General features: G+C 42.7%; 1 long non-coding RNA gene across 1 annotated transcript; it reads left to right on the forward strand.

The window, feature by feature from the left end:
* The first annotated feature begins 131 nt into the window (after positions 1-131).
* LOC110304347 lies at positions 132-22,427 on the forward strand. The gene is made up of 3 exons (XR_002379067.1): positions 132-230; positions 17,110-17,251; positions 21,718-22,427. It is a non-coding gene; the product is annotated as an uncharacterized LOC110304347 (long non-coding RNA).
* Positions 22,428-23,345: the final 918 nt, after the last annotated feature.

Genomic DNA, 23,345 nt, shown 5'->3' on the forward strand with positions numbered 1-23,345 from the left:
CCCAGCCTGCACATGAGGTAAATGGACGCCAGGTGGCAGTAGCAACTGGCTCCAACAGGCAAGTGGCTCTTCTAAAGATAGAAACTGAGGCCAAAGGGGTTTTGCAGTAAGCTCTGTGACATTCTTGCATCCTTCACTATTCCATAGAGGCCGTGGCTGCCACATCATCAGTTTCAAGGTGCTCACAGTTCCTTGGTGACGGAATTAAACTGTGCCTTCCTACCGGGATGGTAAGTTTTGAACATCCACTCTATGTAGACTCAGAATCAGGGACAGAGATCACCAGGGAACAAAGACAACCTCTGCTCCCCAAAAGCTCAAGATGCCCCTGTTTATTACTGTACTGATGCACAAATATACTCGGTGGTACTGTCAGCCCTAAGGTTTCACCCTGTGGACAAGAGTTCAGAGGGAGCTGGGGATGAGGGAGGGTGAGTGAGGAAGAGGGGCAGGTGAGTTCAAAGCAACATTGACATTTAAGCCACACTTTGAAGCTATGTGTGACTCACGTGTGCCTGCCAGAGAGGAAAGTGAGGTTATTCCAGGCAGTGGAAAAGCTTGGCCAACCAGAAGCTTTGTGGCTTGTCATAGAAGCTGGCTGAGGTCACAGCAGTGTTCAGTGTGTGAAAGAGGATGAGAAATAACGTTAGAAGAAATGTGGGGCAGCTTGAGGAAGGAGCCAGGAGGGTGGTACTTAAACATGGAATAACAGGCCAACAGTGTAACCCGTCCAGTTGTACCAGAACATCTCAAAAGGAATGGGGACGTGGTAATGTAACAGAAATATAGAGTGCCCTTAGCCAGATGTCTATGGATCCAGTACAGGATTATCCTGATCCAACTTTTCTGTACCCTCCCAGTCTCCTACTCTCAAGGGATGCCTACAGCAACTCCTGCCATAGCTCTCTTCCCATCTCAGTGTCTTGAATAGCCTGATATAGCTGTGATTCCTAAAAGGGATATGAGTATGCTTTGGAAACACGCTGCTGGTTTTGCCTCTCTGGACTCTCGGGATCCATATCAGCACCAGGTCTATCCCAGAGATTTTGGAGGATAACTCACAGGGGACTGACAGAATCCCTCTAGCAAAAGCCATGCTCATGGAGACATGGATGATAGTAAGGGCCCAGTCAAGGGCCCAGGATGATCCAGCACACATTAGGTTAAGGAAGCATAGCAGCCTTGGCTGTACCTTCCTGGGGTGAGAGCTCAGGAGTGATCCAAGGTAGAAGCTCAAGGATCTCATTTGATAATGAAAGGTTATGTTCCATAAAGGTCATGAAGCAAGCTAGCTGTGTAAGGAGAAGAGAGACCCAGTGTTAGGCAGAGCTAGACAGCCGAGAAGAAAGCCAGCTAAGCTAGCAGTAAGATCTGTAGCTCAGGAAAAGAACTGTGCAGGTGTCAGACCACACCCCATGAAGGCCTCCCTTTGACTGTTGTTGGAAAGATTGACCAGGCTCTCATGGAGATTCTTAGTTTTCAAGGAGAGGAGAGTGGCCAGGTACAGAATGGCAGCAAAGAGAAAACCTGGCTGCAGATACTTTCTTTTCCACTGATTACGACAGAAAACTGGAGATGAGAGGAGCCAAAGGATGCGGTCAGAGGGCACTTCTCTGAGGAAGTGATACTTGTGAAAGGCCTGTACATAAAGAACAGCTATTCCAGGCAGAGGGAAGAGCCAGTGGGGAAGCAAAGAGGAAGGTCTAGGAGTGAGCAGATATGAGGATGTTATATAAAGAAATCAGGACAGTCTCGACAAGACAGGCTCTGCTCTGAAAGACTGGATCTCATCCTTAGGATGAAGAATAGCCAGAAGGGGACCTAACTGAGAGCCTGTTGACATGGAGAGAGAATTTAAGGCCCAAATTAAAGGACAAGTGTGGAGGGGAAGACTTGAGAAGTCCATGGTCCAGGGAGAGATGCAGCGTGTTTTCTCTAGGCAGTGAGATATGGTGATGGGTGGGTCTTGGAGAGGGTATAAAGTGACAAGAAAGCATTGAGAGTTAATAGGGGATCAGATATGTCAGGGTTGGGGAGAGAAGGGAATTGAAAAAGAGAACTGAGAAAAATGCCACTAAATTACTTCGGAGGAGGTGGGAATCATGATATCTTAAAGACCTTTGTAAGTTTGTCAGTAGGTTCTCATGAAAGCCAGGTTTTAGCTAAGAGATAAATAGAAAAAAAAAATGGTCCTATACTCTGGTACCCAATTGTACAACTGTTGGCTGATGTGTTCTAGCTTACTCATTCTGACTCTCAGCCACTCTGGATCCTTCAACTGAGGTCACATGTCTTAAAAAAGCCTATACACTCCCAGGATGTTATTGGTCTTTCCCCACCTTGACTCTGAGCTGGTCCACTAGATTCTATTTCATTAACACTGGAGGCTACTTGCTCTCCCTATTAAAAGATAGGTATCAGTGTTTGCTCCCTGGCAGCAGTGGATGGAATGAAGCCAGTGCTGTGACTCAGTGGTAGAGTGCCTGCCTAGCATGTGTGAGGCCCCAGTCTGAACAAAAACAGAAAGTCTGTAAGACTCTATTGTTTCATCAGAAATAGATTCCTAATGGCTAAGGCTGGAGCCCAGTGGTTGAGTACTTACCTAGCAGACACAAGGCTATAAGCTCAACACCCAACACTTCAAAAAAGAAAAAAAGAAAAGGAAAATTATTTGCTTTCTTTCTTGAAGAAAAACAAAACAAAACCAGCAGAAGATAGCAGCCAGCCTCTTACACTGTTGAGAGTCAAAGTTCAGTCTTAGAAACATAACCATAACCAAGGGCTGTGGTGGCTATGTGTTATAACCTGACTTGTTTCACGGTCCTCTGGTGATAATATCCTCTAAAATCTACAGTATCTCATTTTCAGGAACTAAATATTTTCAAACATTTAAGCTCCATATTAGAAAGGCTTTAGGACAGAAATTTAGGGTGGTTTCCTGCCCCCAGGGGAAAACAAATCCATAAAGGCAGATCTTTATACTAGCCACAACAATACCTTTTAAAACACAGTATGCATACGTATGTGTGTGTTTGTATATACACATATAGTCATGTGTGTGTGATTTACATATTCCTGCACTTTAATTGGCTCCTCTAACAAGTTCTTTCTCAAGTGAAAAATCTAAGTGTGAGTTTGTAAATCACAGAAAAAGTTTCAGTGTAGAACCACGGTCTTTTCCAATCAAAACAGCCTAACAGACTGTATTCCTGCCTGGCAAACCAAGGCAGAGCGGCCACATTTACAAATGTCTTCTAAAGTTTTCATCCCCTCCTTCTGGGGACAATGTTGAAAATATTCATTCTTCAGGGCCTACTGCTATTGTTTAGCCTATTTTCTCAGTGAAGTGGAGGGTATGGGGGGGACACTGTGACCTTTGGCTCACAAAGAATCAATGCCTCATCATGGCTTTTGAATATTTCTTGTGGGGAGGTCACCTTCTCCGTGAGTGCTCCTGAGTAGTGGCAGGTGTGCACAGCTCAATGATGCTACCACCACTCTGCATAGTGCATCCTTGTCACTTCCATTTACTGGTAGCTCTCTCCCTCTGTGGGAGTATGCTGGTTAGACCTTTTCCCAGTGTGGTTCCTTTGAGCTGTTAATGACATGTTTTCACACTCCCATACACTGGCTGTGTGCTGGCCCATTTGAAAGGAAGGGGCTGCAAAATACTGCTAGCCAACTCTCTTGGCAGATAACAGGGAAATGAGGATGGAGCAGTGACATGAACTGCTGCCTGAATTTCTCCGTGTCCTCTTGTCGGCAACAAATGGCAAATAAAGAATCCTAAGGAAAGTGGAAGCCGCCTTGCTTGTAGCAGTGTGTTGTCCTGCAGACTCTGCATTAAACAATTGAAGACAAAAAGAACTCACACCTCAGGCTCTTCCACTAAGGTGTGTGATCATATTTCCTTTTCATGGCAGCCCTTGGAAGTAATCACTACCAGGCTGTGATATTCCGGATATGGAAGCTAGTACATAGCTGAAATGATTCTCCCCCAAGTCAGAAAAAAAAAAAAAAAAAAAAAAACAAGGATGAAACTGGCATTGGCTCTCTGTGCCTCAGAACCTATCCTCTTGCACCCTGTTCTCCTGTGCTTGATACACTCGGGACCAAGCCTGTGTCATCTTGTATTCAATCACAGTAAGCTGAGGTCATGAAACTAAGGAAGGGGGGACAGCCACTGTTTGGGGGTTTCTCCAACCGGTGAGTAGTTTCATGACCTGAGTGTTGGGTCAAATGGGAATATGTGCAAATCGGACAGGGAACTACGCAAATCTCTCCTTATCTGTGTGGGTGTGCCTTTGCAATACCTGTATCCTCCAGCACAAGCATCTTGTGCAACAGCCTGCCACATCCAGAAATATCTTGCCCAAGGTCTCTTTCAGCCTTGCTGTACTGAAGACTGGGAGACAGGCAGCTAGCTTGGGATGGTGGGGCCCAGCCTCGTGGGCAAGGGGATATACTTGGTAGTCCTAATCTTCCATGTGTTCTTACTGGCTTGATCTCTTCATGTTTTTGTTCTTCTTCTAAGTGCATTAATAAACCTTGCATACACTCGGGTTAAGGAATCAGAAGTTACCCAGCAAAGACCAGGAGGCAAAATCTTACTGGTAATAATACTACGGCATGTATTAATGCTTCAGTGCCATCAGTGCCTTGGGCTTGGTTTGGTGTGCTGTGAGGGTTTACTTTTGTACTGACCCTTCCTCTTCTGAGTTTGGATTTTGTACACTTTATTTCCTTTTTCCCTGCAGGGTCATTTGCACCCTCGACTTTTGTATCCTTACCGTTTTTATACAGTATAATAAATGTCTATCTTGTAGTGATATCCTCTTTGTAGAATAAGAAAAAAAAATGTCCATATTGAAAGGTTGTGGTGAACACTGAGGTGATACACTTAAAAACAATACATTGTCATGTATAATGTGATTATAGTAGTGTTTAATCACAAAATACCTTTACAAAAATTTACCTAGTTTGATAGTAGACACCTTTAATACCTTTGAACATTGAAATGCTTGAGTATTTTAACGATAAAATTGTAGCTTCCATTAGTATGTATAGAAGAAAGTAATGCCATCCATCATGGTATGTGTTGTTTTGTCATCGCTGTAAGTAAATGCCTGACAGAACACCTTAAAAGAGGAAAGGTTTATTTGGGGCTCATGTTTTCAAAGGGTTCAGATTTATAGATAAAGGCAGGACAGAAATAAACAGCTTACACAGTGACAAAGAGAGGGGGCACTGATGAGAGGAGACACACTGATGAGAGGGGACACTGGTGAGAGGGGACACTGGTGAAGGGGGACACTGATGAGTGGAGTCACTGGTGAGAGGAGACACTGGTGAAGGGGGACACTGGTGAGAGGGGACACTGGTGAAAGGGGACACTGGTGAGAGGGGACACTGGTGAGAGGGGACATTGGTGAGAGGGAACATTGGTGAACGATGCACACTAGTGAGAGGGCACTCTGGTGTGTGGGGACACTGGTGAGAAGGGACACTGGTGAGAGGGGACACTGGTGAGAGGGGACATTGGTGAAGGGGGCACACTAGTGAGAGGGGACTCTGGTGAGTGGGGACACTGGTGAGTGGGGACACTGGTGAGAGGGGACACTGGTGAGAGGGGACACTGGTAAGAGGGGACATTGGTGAGAGGGAACATTGGTGAAGGGGGCACACTAGTGAGAGGGGACACTGGTGAAAGGGGACATTGGTGAGAGGGAACATTGGTGAAGGGGGCACACTAGTGAGAGGGGACTCTGGTGAGTGGGGGCACTGGTGAGTAGGGACACTGGTGAGAGGGGACACTGGTGAGTGCGGACACTGGTGAGAGGGAACACTGGTGAGGGGAGACACTGGTGAGAGGGGACACTGGTGAAAGGAGACACTGGTGAGAGGGGACACTGGTAAGAGGGGACATTGGTGAGAGGGAACATTGGTGAAGGGGGCACACTAGTGAGAGGGCACTCTGGTAATTGGGGACACTGGTGAGAGGGGACACTGGTGAGAGGGGGACCTTCTCCTTTTTCTGTTTTATTCTGAATCTCCCCTTTCATAGAAAAATGCTCACAGACACATCTACAAGCAAACCCTCTGAGTCTTCTAAATCCTGTCAGGCTGAAGATGAAGCTGCACCATCATGCTATTACAATACCTGAAGAAGGAAAACAAAACTAAAATTATTATTTGTCAGGAAGTTTCGGCACATAACCTTAAGTAGCATCTCAGAATGACCAATCTGATTTCTAGATGCACAATGTGATCCCTCTCCTTCTTCATGTATCCGCACACACCCCTAGCTTCCACGGTTAACAAGTAAATACAAGAGTTAGATGAAAATTCCCTCCCTCTCTTCTTTCCTCCCTCTGTCTCTCTCATCCTCTCCACCCATTCTATATTAAGAATCACTGAGTACCCACTGTGTGGCAAATGTGGCTCTTAATGCCAAGACTGCTTTTAAATGATAAAGATAGAGATCTAAATCTTGTCTATGGAGGATTGAGAAAATACCATGGGACCCTTTATGTCAGAAAAGCCTTTCTGAGGTGGATCTGTGTGGGTCCAGTGCCCTTTCTAGCCCCAAGTGAGTGGAACAACTCAGGCAAATTTCAGAGGAATGTGAAGGCCAGGTGCTTACCTGCCAAAAGGCCTCTTCCATGGAGGAAGGAAGTGCTACCTCTGTCTTCATTGAGGAACATTAAAGATGGGGGCCCCAAACTCAAAGGTCACCAAAAGAGCATGCTCAGTACTTCCTGGACCTAGCAGCAATGTGGCAGTGAGGGGCAGGGAAGGCAAGGGGAAAGCTGGGGATCTGTGCTAAGCAGCCCAGCTCCTCTTGGTTCCAGGCCAGCGCTTATCTCTAAATCAAGCTTGCATGAGGCCAGGATACATATCTTTTGGGGCCTCCAGAGAGTTGGAAACCACATCCGTACCTTGGCTTCAACATGAGAGGAACTGCCCAGAGCTGGAGAGTGCCTGGTTGCTACCAGCTGCCTCCACTTCCTCCCAACAGTCACTGCTTCATGCAGTGGGATCTAGTTTTCTCCTTTTTAGCTGGGAGCAAGGCCTCTCTACTGTTCTAGGCTTTTCCAGATGCACTTGGCTCATCTGACTTGCTCCTTGCCACCTACAAGTCAAAGGCTATAGGAACTTAGCTGATATTCTCCATAGCTGAGCAGTAGTGCCCTCCCAACTGTCTCGTCCACACTCAGCAGCAAAATACAAGCAGGCTTTGGCACTGACCCAGGTTGGAAGGGTAGGGTGGGAATACTCTGCAGGCACATGGGGGACAGACGGGCCTGAGTCTGTCTGTCCTTACTGTGCTTTCCCTCTCCCAGCATTCCCCATGCCCTTGCATGGCTCCTTTGACTATGCCAGTATCAAGCACAGAAACACCACTTAAGCTTGGGAGTTGGGGCCCAGTCTCTAAGCCCAGAGGCATGTATAGTCTGTTTCCTGATTTGTAAAGCAGGGGGCAGTGCCAGGTTGAATAAATGAAACAAGTTACTGTTGACATTTCTGGGCTTGTAAGCACTGAATACACGTTGGCTCCTGGTACCCTGGTCACTGACTGGATTGTTTTAGGTGAGAAAGTGTTCATCTCTCACTTTTGTTAAAACTCTTGAAGACCTAGCCTTCATCCCTAAGTCTAGTGAGGCTTGGTATGTACCCTAAGAGGTAGGTCACTTGGAAGTGTAGAGATGTTGGTGACTGCCATCAAGAAGCATGCATTGGCAAATACTAGATAACTCCCATTGGACTGACAAGGGAGAGCTCTTGTTCTTAAATGCTCTGGGTTGAGCAGCAGAGGAGATCCCAGGTCATTTTCCAGGGACCCCAGGCTTTCCCCAGAAGGCAGCTCTTGTCACCCGTCTTTCCTGGGGTTAGTGTTGCAGGAAGAGTTGCAGCTGGGTTCTCCAGGCTCCCCGAGCTCAGCTTGGTATACAAAGGAACCAAAAAGGTGGGTCATGCCACTGAAAATTATCTCCTAGAACTGAGCCCATGTGGTGGCTTGCAGAAATTGGTGGTATGTGTGCATGTGCATGTGCGTGTGTCCCTTTTCTGTTTCTCCCCAGAATGAGAAACTGGAAGAAAAAAAGTATCCCGGAGCTCATGAGCATCCATCCCAGGTAGCTCAGGGATACCTTACAGGGACTGATATTTGGGTAGCACAGGGACTCCTTGCGGGGAATGATACTTGGGGCTCTGTTTGATGCTGCTTCTTTGGTCTCTACAGAAGAGTCATCTTTCAGCAATGCCGAGATGCAAGATGCAAGATGCAAGATGCAAGATGCAAGATGAAAGAGCAGCATTGGCCAAGTCTCCTTGTCTGCACTGACAGGTCTTTCTGCTCTTTTCTCTCTTCTGTCCCCTCCCTCCTCTTGTTGTATGAGCTACTTCTCTTTGCTGGATAGTCAGAATCACCAAACCCCTTTTCTTTCCCTCTGGTTCAGCAGTTTTCCTATCTTGTTTCTCAGAGAGATAATCTATGAGGGATATAGCAAGGCGGTCACTTTGCCAGGAGTTTAATCCTTACCAGTTCTGTAAGCTCCTAGGCATTCCCACAATCTCACCACCCCAAACTCCATGACTTGAACTTCAGTCCTTGGGGCACACTCTCTGAGGCCTGAGAAACAATAACTTTTTCTGATGAGAGGACATGAATATAGCACTTTATTCCAAAAAAGTTTATTTGATCAAAAACTCATTAATCACTCGATACAATTTAGTTAGTAAATGTGCTGGACAAGATTGATCGATCAATATCTTACACAATCAGAACATAATATAACATTAATGAACAGACATCAAAACAGAGATAGAGTGATTGCTTAGCAGTTAAGAGCACTGCTTGTTGCTCGAACAGAGGACCTAGGTTCAATTCCAGACATAGCGTGGTGGCTCAGCTATAACTCCAGGTCCAGGGTGTTTTCCTTAGCGTTTTTACTGCTGTGATAAAACACTATAAACAACTTGGGGATGAAAAGGATCTATTTCACCTGACAATTTTCATGTCACACTATTGCTAAAGGATAGGCACTCAAACAGGACAAGAACCTGGGGGCAGGACCTGATTCAGAGGCCAGGGAGGAAGGAGTGCTGATTACTGGCATGAACCTCGAGGCTTGTTCAACCTGCTCTCTTATAAAACCTGGGGTTACTAGCTCAGGGGTAGCCCCATCCACAATGGGCTGTGCCCTCAACCATCAATCAAAAATTAAGAAAATGCACACAAACTTGCCTACAGGCAAATCTTATGAAGACACTTTCTAATTGAGAGTCCCTTTCACCAAATGACTCTAGTTTGAGTCAAGTTGATATTAACTAGAGAGTACACAGGGGATCTGATATCCTGTTCTGGCTTCCAAGGGTACCAGGCACATATGTAATGCATATATACATATGCATGGAAAAAAACACTGAATCACATAATTTTTTTAATTGGAAGAAGACTCAAATACTGTTTCCTCGTAGTCTGGATGCTGGGACTATGTACCTAAGGCACCCAGGGCTCTTCGAGAAACATGTGTTCATACTGCAGGCAGTTTGCTCCAGGTTACAACCTGGAGCACTCTTCATGGAAAAAGACCAGAAGAAGGTTTTAGAGGGCTAGAGCCAAGACATACCGGTCCCATGGGGTTTTAAAGCTTTAGTTAAGGATTTGGACTTTAGCCTGCAGTTTCAGGATCTTTGGCAAGGTTAAAGGAAGAGAAGAACAAGTTTGTCAGCACTTGAGAATGTTAGGGCTCAATGGATGAGAACAGACAGGAGAAGAGGGAGTTAGAGAGCCAGACCTGTGATCCATTCATCAACAAAATGCCTAAGGCAATGTGCTTTGGAAATGTTTGTTTGATTGGTGACTTTGGAGGTTCAAGGCCACAGTGATTGCCCTTATTGTCTGGGAATTATAACAGGATAACTACGGTGGAACCATGAGAAGAGAAAATTATTCACTTTGTGGCTACCAAGCAATGGAGAGATCACAGTGTCCCATAGTCCCTTTGAGGGTACACTCTTAATGACCTGAGGACCCGTCACTACTATCCTTCTAGCCTTTACTGCTCAAAGTCACTTAAGCAAGCCTTTAATGTGCCAGTCTTTGGGCAACACCCAATGTCTAAAATATGGAAACCAGCTTCAAGCAACTCAGGAATAGTAGTGGGAGAGGCTTCCTGGTACAGGACGCAGTGGGACACCTGAGGCCTCAATTCCTAATGTACATAAAGGATGCTCCTTGGGTTCCCACTTCGCAGAGGTCTTACTTTCCCTCAACTTCCAGTGGCATCTGCTTCTAAGCCCATGTTTCAGAGGCAGTTTGAGACAGCTTTGAGACAATAACCAAGCACAGCTCTCTCCTGCTCAAAGCCATGTACCCAATACTGGTCTCCTCCAGGTTCCCTCTGGACAGATGTATCTCCAAGACTCCATGTCTCCCTACAGCTTCTCCTGAAAGGCTAGGCCTGATTCCAGAGTGAGGAAGATTCATGCCTAGCAAGTTCCCCACCTCCCTCCTCAAGTCCTTGTGCTTGTTGGTGAGTGGAGAGGGCAGGAAAAACCAGCTTAAGTTAAATGTAGTAAGGCTCCTCTGACTTGGGGAAAGGGCACAAATCCTCAGGTGCAGAAATGCCTTCTGATGCATTAAGAGGGTTCTTGGAGCCTCAGCAACAATCTCCATTAGCTCATCTTCTACAAGATGCCCCCCAACCCCAACAGGAATAGGAGAGAAATGGGGATCAGCATCTCAATGGTAGATTCACTTTAGAGTTAGAGCCAAGACAGTACTGGGTATGCTAGATCTGTGAAGTAACCTTCCATGAGCAAAGAATGCTAATCTACAGAGGAAGAAGAGTCAGAGATGAAAAAAAGTGTGTGTGTGTGTGTGTGTGTGTGTGTGTGTGTGTGTGTGTGTGTGTGTAAAGGAATAATAAGCCTTTGGTTTTACTTTCTCTTGCCAGACAAGCTGATAATGGCTACCAGAGAGTAGTGCCTTCCTCAGCCCAGAACAGTGCAGGCCCAGTACCCAGGGTTCCTCATCCAGTCTCATCCAATGTTATCCTCAGCAACAGTGTCCACCTTGGGCAGAACTCAAGGTTGAGTCTGATCGTATGCCAGCTCACCTAGTACTTAGACTTTTGTGAACCTGCTTCTGAGCTTTGACTCCATGTTTCTGCTGCTGACATGGGCCTTGACTCCATCCATTTCCCCTACCATACTTTGGATCCTTCGGTTTGCATGTATCACAACTGTTTCCAGGATGACCATGTGTGTGGCCCCAGGGGCTGAGGGGTTGCAAGACATGAAATCTTACAGATCTCAGGGATTTCTCTGAATTGTGAATGACATTCCCAAAGCTGGGCACACCTTCTGACCTCATTCCTCTAACCCTATACTGTGTTCACATGATGACAACCATGAGGGCAGAGGATGGGTCAGTAGGGGTGGGTGAGCTGGGACTTTGGGGCAGATATTTCCACTGTCCTGGGAATCAAGACATAGTCCTACCTCAGGGCCTCATTTATACAGTTGTACCAGTTCCTCCATGAGCTATCATTCCTAATGCAGTGTTCTAAGGACATGATCTCTACAATGCTTCTTGCCATTGGGAATCTTTGGTGACTGAAATCAAGCCCTAACACAACTACACCAGCATACGGAGGAAGCTTTATGTAAACTCACCCACCTGGTGTGTTAGATGAGTCTTTTCACATCTTTTTACAGTGGCATCCCCATGCACATAGAGGTGAGGTATTCGGACTGAAGACTGAGATGACTTCACAAGTGTCAGAATAGCAGCATTTCACAAGGGCAGATGAATTCTTAAATCAGCTTTCATCTTTAAAGTTTCTTTCCAATCTCAGAGGACATTGTGGGGATATTTAAGGACCACTTTATTGGTATTAGCCTCCTATAACAATAGCCACAGTGGGCAAATGTCTTTCTCATTTCAACGATTGATATTAGAGATACACTTTAAATGCCCAAGAGAACAGTCTCTGAAAGAGAATCAAGAGGCTGTAATATAAACCTCCTTATAGGGGTTGCACTGTGTGTTTGGCATCTATTTCACTATCTTCTATTTCCTACATATAATGTAATGGCCATCCTTTTCCTGTTACCCAAGGGCAGCAATTTCCACTGTAGAGAACATATTTCTTACATATCCTTTAGTAATCATGGACAACTGAATGTGTTCCTCTTGTTATCAACACTAAGAGTACCCTGAGCCTGTTTTGGGGGTAGAAATGCCTGACTCCCCTCTGCTTTGCAGACAGGAAGCCTGTGGTTAAAGCCACGCTTAGCCACCTGGGATTGCACATCTCACATGACAGCAGAAACAGAAGTTGTTTTTAAATGCCAAGGAGGAGCTACTTATTGATCTATAATCAGGCTGCCAGTCCTTTGAGGAAATGCAATCCAGTAATCAATTTATTTGGGGGTGGGGTGGACATAGACACAGGGAAGGACTGTTTTCAGAAAAGAAACATACTGAGGCTGGGGCAGCTGCAGAGGTTAAGAGCACATGCTGTTCTTTCAAATGACCTGGGTTCAGTTACCAGAATCCACAAGGTGGCTCAAAAGCACCTCTAACTCCAGTTTCAGGGGATTAAACACTATCTTCTGGTCTCTGTGGGAACCAGGCACACACATGGTGCAAAGATATACATATAGGCAAAACACCCATACACATAAAATTTAAAAGAATCTTTTTTTTTAAGGAAACAAAACGAGTCTATTTGGAAGCAAGATTTGTTTACCATATTCTTGCAGCAGCCTTGCTGAGATAGAGTAGGGCTTTGGTAGCCAGACTTGGAGGCACTGACTGTAATCATAGCTACTCCTGGGGTTAACACAAAAGTGTGCAAAATTCAAGGCCTGGGCAACTTAGTGAGACTTTATCTTGAAAGAAAGAGTAAAGTGAGCCTCTGAGATATGTGTAGAGTGATGGTATAGCATGTACAAAGTCATAGGTTCAATCTCAGGTACTACCAAAAAAGATTGACTACCTGACTCCAAGGTGAGGGTCCAAGCTATGAATTCTCAGAACTTCAAGGATCAGGCAGAGTGCCAAGAGTTGGAAGCTGTTGTCCAGAGGCGTGAGAGGATATTTCCAGGGGACAAGGAGCTCCAGGCAAACCATGAGAGCACAGGACTTGAACAGACTGAACACTTAGAAAAGATTCCAGGAAGAGCTTTACCAAGTTCTGACTGGTAGCAAAAGAAATTCCCTTACCTGGTAGCAGGGGGGTTTTCTAGTAAACTCAGAAAGACTTTTGGGAAGCATTTGCTGAAAAATTAGATGCCAGGCATTATCCAAGGCATGGAACATGTGAGTTCCACTGCCTAAAAGACTGGGAAGTATGCATGATTTTACAGACACAAGACTGAGATTCAGAGAAGGTAAAGTGCCTTCCCAAAGTCATGGAGTTGATCAAAAAAGAAACTTAGATTCTAGCTTAGAGTTGTCAGGCCCCCAGCATGGCTTAACTGACAAGTCCTGTCACCCAAGTCTACCTAGAAACTTGCTAGAAATGTTCAAGTTTCACTTTATCTCTACTGAGTCAGAATCTGCATTTTATCAGGGCTTCCCAGGGTCTCAGCACACATTCTGCCTTTCTGCAGATGGACCTCAAGCACTTTTGGGTCAAGACTCAGCATCTTAATCAGATGGCTGGTATATTACCAGTCAGAGTGGCTGGGAATCTCTAAAGAGGAACCCTGCCAGACAGAGGTCATGATGCTCTAATGTGATATGAAAACACAGACACAAAATAACACCTCATGTAAAAGAGAAAAAAAAAAGATTATAGACATCCAATCTCTGATTGCTTGTGAATTTATTAGTACTTTATTTACCTCTCAATGTACTTCTTTTTAAGGTCTTCAAACGATGCAGGTTATTTGTGAATGTCTCATATGCCTTCTTGGAATATAGAGGAGTGAAAAATCAAATATCCCCAGGTCCAAATGATCTTCTAGATTAGCAGATGTCTCAAGAATGTAAATGATAGTCATTCTGTGATAGTTCTAAGGCAATAGGCTATGTGATGGCTAATCTCGGATGCCAACTTGACACGTCTGGACAGAAGGAGCCTCAATTAAATGATTTCCTCCATCAGACTAACCCATGGGATGTGTCTCTGGTGTATTCCTTGATTGATAATTATGTAGGAGGGTCTGGTCCAATGACCAGACCATTCCTAGACCAGTAGAGCTAAGAAAGGTGGGTGACTGTGACAGGGGAGTCAGTAAGTCTTACTTGCCCTCTCTGGTTTCTGTGTGAAGCTCCTGCCTTGAGTTCCTGCCTTGGTTTTCCCTGATAATGGACTGTCAACTGTGAGTAAAACAAACCCTCTTCTTCCTGAGTGTTTGGTCAGAGTGCTTAATCACTGCAACAGCAGGCAAACTAGAACAGATACATCAGAAATCAAAGTGGAGAAGAAAAAAGTCCTGTAGGTCAGAGGTCAAGAATATGTCTTGTTGTTTAAAAAAACAAATGCAAAAATAACAACAGCAGAAACCTCCTCAGGCATAGAGAGTGGCACCATAGGAAGGAAGATGATTTAGGAAAGTAAGACAACACTAGTTGGTGCTTCCTGGCAGCACCGGAAGAGTGGGATGTTGCTATTGACAGGTACTAGCACTGAAAAGATTTGATTATACCAGGTATTATTCTGGAAGGTTTTTCAGGGTACCTACTATCCCATTGCTTAGTAGCAATGCATTTGGAAGAGGGAGTCTAGATGCATGCATGCATGCATGCATTCTCTAGAAGTGAATTCTGACTATTGAAAATTAACAGTAGAAGCACTGTGGATTTGTAAACATTGGGAGAGCGACTCAATCACTTCATGATACCCTAACAAAACTGATCCTCTCCACCATGAAAATTCTGAAGCCTGTGACCTGGAAACTTTCCTACATGGTAGTATCCCATACAGTGAGCCTCTGGTCTCTTTGCTTAACATTATATTAGAACAATACCACCTTGTCTCTTTTCTGTCACTTTCTTATAATTAGATTAAATTCCGAGTTGCTCTCTCCAAGTCCACATCTACTTCCTACATCATTTTGGACTGAAGTAGTAAGTACTTAAGGCTTCGCAACCATCCTTTTCTTCCCTATCCAGCAAGTAGCATTTAATATCATCTTTCTCCTCAAGGCTCAATAGAAGCATCTATTTTGGTACCCAGTCTCCAGCTTTTTGTGTTGTCAGGGCTGCTCTGGATATCTATTTAGTCCTGTTTGCAGTGGGTTGGTCTGATGCTGCTTGTATTCAAATGCTAAATTCTATACCCCATGATCTGGTTGCTCCAAGATGAGCAAATCCTCTTGTATACCAGCTTTTTCTGTATTAACCTTGCCCCTCAAGTTATTCATGATTGGCTAATAAAAATGCCTATAGCCTATGGCTGGACAGAAGAGAGATAGGCAGGGCTTTGGTTCCCTGGCTTGGGCTCTGAAGAGGGACCATGAAGACAAGGAGAGGAGAAAGAGAAGAGAAATCACAGTGGGGTAGGTGGATTGTAAGTGCATGGCAATGAGGGCTGATATCTGCCCAGCTCTAGTGCTTTAAGGCTTATACATTCAAGGGTTTGGTGCCGTTTATTTGGGAACTAAATGATTTAAGGTGGGGTAGAAACCTCCAAATAAAATTTACTGCAACATCACACCTTTCTTGGATCAGAGCTTTCCTTCTAGTCCAGCCTCTGAATTTCCTGCCAGGTAATTAGCCTCAAGTTTTCTTTCTTTCTTTCTTTCTTTCTTTCTTTCTTTCTTTCTTTCTTTCTTTCTTTCTTTCTTTCTCTCTCTCTCTCTCTCTCTCTCTCTCTCTCTCTCTCTCTCTCTCTCTCTCTCTTTCTTTCTTGTTTGTTTTTTTGTTTGTTTGTTTGTTTGTTTTTGTTTTTTGAGACAAGGTTTCTCTGTATAGCCCTGGCTCTCCTGGAACTCACTTTGTAGACCAGGCTGGCCTCGAGCTCAGAAATCCACCTGCCTCTGCCTCCCAAGTGCTGGGATTAAAAGTGTGCGCAACCACTGCCCAGCTTAGCCTCAAGTTTCTAAGCAGTGATTTTCTAGATGGCCCCTTCCATCCCACATGGCGTCATTTACCAGACATGCTCATGATCTATATGTCTACTAATGGAGTCCTGGTACATTTTGTCTACTACTGCTCCTACCTCCAGAGACAACAGTTTTTCCTGAATCATCACTAAGGTGTCTATGCCACCACTAAGGTATCGAGCCACATGAATGGCTCCTTCTGCCCCGACAGCATCTTCAGCCCTGTGGGCATCCCCAATCTGTTTTTTCCATTTTATAGCCAGACTATCCACCTCCAAAGCCCACATTATTTCATTTGTATTTTATTTTTAATTACATGTTTGTTGGAGGTAAGGGTCCTTGAAAATGTGTACTTGAGCACCGATGCCTACAGAGATCAGAAGCATTGGCTCCTGCTAGAGTTACAGGTGGCTGCGAATCATCTGATAGGTGTGCTGGGAACAGGTCTTGAGTCTTCTGCAAGAGTAGCGGGCACACTCTTAACTGCTGAGCCATCTCTCTGGTCCCTAAGTCTAACACTTTGTCTCACTAGAGATGACAATCCTCCAAATGGCATCTACATTCTTTCAAGGTAGAGAAATAGAAAGAAATGGCACAGTGAATGAAGGGGATTAATGAAAACTTCACAGGAGGAAGCATGCCACGTCATGATGGCTTAGGCAAGAGACAGAGGAGTACCTCCCAGTAGAGGAAATGAGGTAACACTGGCAGAGACCAGCAATCACCCAGCTCAGCAGGAAGTGGAAAGAAGATTAGTATGCGAGGAGGCAAGAGATGGGAAGTGGGGAGGGCGTGGTTGCCTGGAACAGCAAGGTTCTTTGGGAGCTCTCAGGCCTCAGCCCTAGGAAGAAGGAGCAATGGAGCCGTGCTCATCCTGATCTTTCTCTTGAACTTCAGCCACCAATGTTTGTGTGCAGATTGTCAGCAAAGAGTTAAACACCAAGGTTGGAATGTCAGGCTCAAATCTACATCAGAGCCTCTTATCAAAGTCTGAAAACAAATCATCTATGCTGAAAAGTTAATTTGCATGTCTTATACCACCAGGACAATAATGTCAACAGGGAACTTAAATCCTCCCAGATTACCACTTTGAATCATCTCTAATCCTCACTTATGTTCAAAATGGAATTATGTTTAATCATATACATATGCAGATGGATGGGCACACATGCCAACACACCTGTATGTGAGTACACCCAGTTTGTCAAAGGAAAATGATAAATGCCTTGTGACCATATCCTCAAAATATATTCACATTAGTAGTATTTTGCCTACTAGATATTAATTCCAGTTAATGTACTGATTAAGGAAGGAACTATAATATTCACTGGAATCATACTTCAGCCAGATATAAAGAGACAGGTTTGGTATTTTTAAAAGGCTTTTTATAGATCATCTTCTAAACATAATGAAACAAAGAGCAGGGGAAAATCAGTCTATTCAGGACATCTTCACACATTATATACAAGATTGCAGCAGGCCTTGAACACTTATAAAGCTCAGTCTATATCTCATTAGCTCACTCAACGAGTATGTGTATAACTGAGATAAAATGAACTGAGAAAGCCTTAAATTAAGTGTTCAAGATGAAAGGAAAACAACATATAACCATTTTTGTTCTTTTTGCACATTTTATCATTTGAAGAAGTTTCTTTATTTGATCACTCCCAATATGCTCCTGACTTATGTGATATATATACACACATATATATATATGTATACACACACACACACACACACACACACACACACACACACATATATATATATATATATATATATATATATATATGTATGTATGTATATGTATATATATTCCACATAGAGATAAAGATATCACATGAAAGCAGATCTTGGATAAATATATAACTGAAAACTCTTATCAAATTAGTGGCAAACAAAATCCATAAATAGAATAAATAAATTATATACCATGTGTATGGACCCCTGACACACCAGAAATTCAAAGTTAGTTTAATATTTAAAAATCAATATGTGTGGTACATTACATCAGAATAACAAACAGCGAAAGCCATATGATCATATAAACACAGGAGGAAAGGTATCTGTCAAATATCCAGTTTTTTCATGATGAAATGTGTAAGTTGTTTGACTAAATGGGAATTTTGTGAGCTTAATTAAAATCACCCATGAAAAGCTTACAGGTAGATCAGAGCCAGCTAAGGCTGCCCAATTTCATAATTTCTTCTCTTTAACCTGCCTTTTCTTTTTTTCTAGACTGGTCTCAAACTCCTGGATTCAACAGCTTTTCCTTCCTCAGCCTCCCAAATAATTGTTATATAGTAATTTGTCACCACATCTACTTCATTCTTGACATTTCTATTTCAAATTTTACTGGAAATTCTAGTCAGAGCAAATAGGCAAGAAATGAAAATTAAAGTTTTCATATTGAAAAGGAAGAAGTAAAACTATCTCTACTTGTAGAAAAAACAACATGTGAGATATTCTTAAAAATGCACACTGAAAGTAAAATTGATAGCTAACCAGAGACTATACAGACTACCTCAGCAATAGAGGACTCCACTTAGCTTGAATTATGAACACATCTATCTACTACAAATGCCATGACAACCTAAGCCCTTACATACACATACTGTATATATACATCCCTCCCCTAACAATAGGCTTAGCAACCTAGGACCTCTACCTATCAAGCGCCATGCTTATACAACCCATCCTGAGCAAGAAAAGAAGTTTCTAATTCCACCCCCCATATTTAAAATCCTATTTTGTGGACCAGTTTCTTCTGTTCAAACATGGTCCAGATTTATACAGGTATGGGAGTAAGTGGATCAATCTGGACTGGACTAGTAAGGCAAATGGTGTCTTCTAAGAGAACTTTTACCATTTTATGTATATGTATAATTTGTTAAGCATATTATTAAAATCAGATGCATTATAAGAAGGGGGTATATGCAGCAAGAAAAAGTTCATATAGCTCAAATACACTAATTAAAATAGAGAAACGTTCAAACTATGACCCTTAGTAATGAGCCTCTCCTTCCTTTAAACTCCACAAAAGAAGCCTGAGGCAGTAGCCTGGGAACTTTAGCACTCTCTTATAAATGTAGCCAGAATTTTATTCTTGACAGTATATTTCTGACCTGTACCCTTACTTTGTTTTAGAACAAAAATCTGCAACTTCCCTATATGTGTATATCTTTAGCTTGATTCATTGAACAAGACACCAAGAACCTGAAAAAATTTTGTCCAAATACCAACCAACATTAACAAAATTATTTAATTAGATTGTAAGAGAAAATATCAATAAGAAAAATATATTTATTTATATCAGCAATGAAAAGCATAAAAATGAGGACTGGGGATACAGATCACTGGGTAAGCATGAGGGATTTCAAATTCCTAGCACCCCCACACAAAGCTGGGCATAATTGTACATACCTGTAATCTCAGCCTTACGGAAAAGAAATAAGTGGCTCATTAAAGCTTCGTGTCAATAAGAGGAACAACAATATGAACTAACCACAGACACACAGAACTGTGTCTCTACTTGCAAATGTAGCAGAGGATGGCCTAGTCAGCCACCAATGGGAGGAGAAGCCCTGGTCTTGAGAACATCATATGCCCCAGTACAGATGAATGCCAGGGCCAGGAATTGGGAGTGGGTGGTTTGGGGAGCAGGGAGGGGGAGGGTATATGGGACTTTCGGGATAGCATTTGAAATGTAAATGAAGAAAACATCTGATAAAAATGAAAAAAAAAGCTTAGTGTCAATCATCTCATCTAAAATGAGAAGACTGAGAGACTTCATCTTAGAGTAATAATGTTAATAATGATAGTGGGAGATACCCAACACCCTCCTGTGGCCTCTATGTATGTCTGTGCACAAAGGCCCATGCGCCTACACACACACAAGTATAAAAGTGAAACTAAAAAGTAATTCCATTTACAATTGTATTAAAACAATAAAATGATAATAAATTTGACTAAATAAAAGTATGATTTGTATATTGAAATAAAAAAAATAAATGGTCTGCAAATGTGGATTTTGGAATCCTTCCTTTCCTATTTGTAATCCTTTGATCTCCTTCAGTTGTCCTTACTGCTTACTAAGACTTCGAGTGCTACATTGGACAGAATGGACATCCTTCCTTGACTTGTTCCTGACTTTAGTGGAAACACTCTGAGCTTCTCTTCATTTAAGGTGATGTTGAGTTGCTGTAAACCCCCTTCATTATGTCACTCTCTGTCCCTTGTATGCCTTGTTTCTCCTGTACTTTTATCATGAATGAATGTTTGGATTTATCAAAACCTTTCTTGCATCTATGAGATAAACATTTTGTTTTTGACTTTTAATCTATTATGTGCTGGGTATGTTTGCTGATTTACATATGTTGAACCATGTATCTCTGTGATGAAGTCAATTTGATCATAATGGGTGATCTTTTTGATGTTTTCTTAAATTCAGTTTTTGAGTACTTTATTGAGAATTTTTGCATCGTGTTCACAAATCAGGTCTACATTTTTCATTTTTTGTTCAATCTCTGTTTTAGTATAGGGACTTTGTAAAAAGAATTTGGAAGAGTTCCCTCAGTTCCTATTTTGTGAAATGATTTGTGGATTGTTGACATTCGTTATTCTTTGAAATTTTGGTAGACTTCTACACTGGGACATAGAGTTCTTTTTTTCTTAGTTGGGTGTTTAATTGATGCTCTATTTCACTAGGGGTTATGGGTATGTTGATTTCATCTTGGTTTTAGTAGGTAATGTCTATAAAGAAATTCATCTATTTCTTTTAGGTTTTCAAGTTTGGTGAAATACTGATTTTTAAAGTATGTCCTTATGATTATCTAAATTTCCTCCATGTTTGTTGTTATTATGTCTCCCCTTTCATCTCTAATTTTATTAATTTGATTATTTACTAATTGATTATTTCTTCCCATACACTCTTTGTAGATACTATTTCTTCTAGGTTTTTTTTTTTCTAAAAATTTGAAGTGCATCATTGTTAATAGTGTGAGATTTGTCCAGTTTTTTTTTTTAATGTAGGTACTTAATACTATGAACCTAACTCCCGGCATTGCCTTCATTGTATAAGCATATTTTTGTGTTGTTATTTTGATTCAATTCTAAAAGAATTTTAACTTCCATCTTGAATTTTGTCTTAAATCAATTTTCATCTTTTCCATTTCTATTGTGGATATCCACCCTGCAAAAGATTACAGGTTATATTGCCAAAGCTATGTGTTACCATCTACAACATGTCAAGATCCCGTTACTGAAGATACCACTTAATTTTCTCATAGACTATGGGAAAATTGAGCTGGTGTCCAACTAGAAGCTTTACTCTACTGACTAGTGTTCATAGTGCTAAAAGGTACTATACCTGCTACCACAGGACAAAGTAATCAACCTTACCCAGCTAAGAACCTGTGACCAGCAACACCATCAGTATATCTTACAACCTGCCTGCAAGATATACTGGTGGAATAGTGGCACAAATGTTATTGGAGAAATCCACCACCTTTTGATTGAACTTATGGCTCATTCCATGAGATAGAACCCACATTTGACACTGTTTATGAAGTCTCTTGGGGAAAACCTACTATTATTCCCCTAAGTGAGCATAGCAATAAAACATCTCTTAATGGTGTATTGTTACATCCATAGGTCATGACATCATCCAACCTTTGTCAGAGAAACTTCTTGGAATAGATGTTAATTAACAGAGATACAATGTGAAGACAGCGAAAGACATTGGAACACTCAGCCCTATCTCTCCTCAAGGCCTAGGGATTTATATGGAAGAGGAAAGAGGAGGAAGAAAGAGTGTAAGAACTAGATGTGGTGGATGACTCCAAGGAAACAGTATCTTCCAGACACAGTGGGGCTGATATACACATGAACTCACAGAGACCAGCACAAATTCAAGCCAGACAAGCCCAGACCTTGAAGGCTTCAGCTTCCAGCCTCCATCTGCTGAGCTAAACCTAGAATATTTCAGCCTCCAAGACTTACTGTTGAATAAATTCATTATTTCTATCTCTTTCTGAACTCTGGATGGCTGGTTCAACTCAACTGTTCTGGCTCAAATGCCTCTCCAAGCTGACTGATTCAAATTGACTTCTCATGGTTCTGACTGGATTGCTCTGCTTGGAAAGACTGTTTTTGAACTCTATGCACTAAACTGCTTCAAACTACACTGAACTGAGCTCAACTCACTTCAATTGAATTCTCTTTCCCTCACTGTTCTTTAAGTAGTCTCTATTTTCTGTCTGTTCTCTTGAGAGTTGGACATATACTCTCTGATTCACTCTGTCAAATCTTTCTCTGCCCTCAATTACACAGAATTGTTTGGGATTAAAGATGTGTACTAAAGGTATATCCTTGGATCATATCCTTGGAGGTAATCCCTTGCCAGAGCTGTCATGCTGCTGGATTAACATTCCTCTACATAGCACTCCTAAGACAACCCCAGATAACCAGAAGCCCCAAGTGACACTAAGATGAGCAAGAAAGTAGTAGAAATTTGGAAGAGAAAGAAAAGCTGAAGGTTGTGTACACAATGAAGAGAAGAAGAACTGGAAACTTAAGAGCAGTGAGGAATAGCCTGATGTGAGTAGCTGGCAATGACACCTAAGGCCATGGTGAGGTCCTGGCCTATGCTATATTGGCAAGGATCATGTCTGGGTCCATGGCCCTGCAGCAGAGGCTACCAAAGGCTAGGCAGATATCCCTGGTCTGGGCTGCCACTTGGGGGCAAGCTGTACAAAGTTGGCCACACTCCTTGCCTGGACATTGTGGGAATGTTGGCGCTGAAGGCATGAGAGCAGGAGAGCTGTCCCTGCCCCTCATCAGTTGCTGCACTCAGGAAGAAGGGGAAAAATAGGTGTTATATAACATGGGATAGAGGTTGGAAGGTAACACATGATAGAGAAAAAGAGATGGAGATAGAGAAATAAATAATACATTGGATATTTGAAAAACCCAGAAGGAAATATACTATTTACAAGATCACTTTAAAATTGTGTGTGTGTGTGTGTGTGTGTGTGAGAGAGAGAGAGAGAGAGAGAGAGAGAGAGAGAGAGAGAGAGAGAGAGGGGTGGAATTATGCCATGTGGGGTGATAATGTTTTCTTAGGAGCCATAGGACACCTAACATTCCCCTCCTCTCACAGGCATTGGATACTTTCCTTTCATTTGTTAGTCAAGAGAGTCTAAAACATTCCTTAAGTAATACGGACTCTTGCACTTGGATAGAACTTGAAAGTAAGAACCCAGTGCTGGAAAGAGCATATA

This window comes from Mus caroli, chromosome 11, assembly GCF_900094665.2.
Source record: "Mus caroli chromosome 11, CAROLI_EIJ_v1.1, whole genome shotgun sequence".
NCBI lineage: Eukaryota > Metazoa > Chordata > Mammalia > Rodentia > Muridae > Mus > Mus caroli.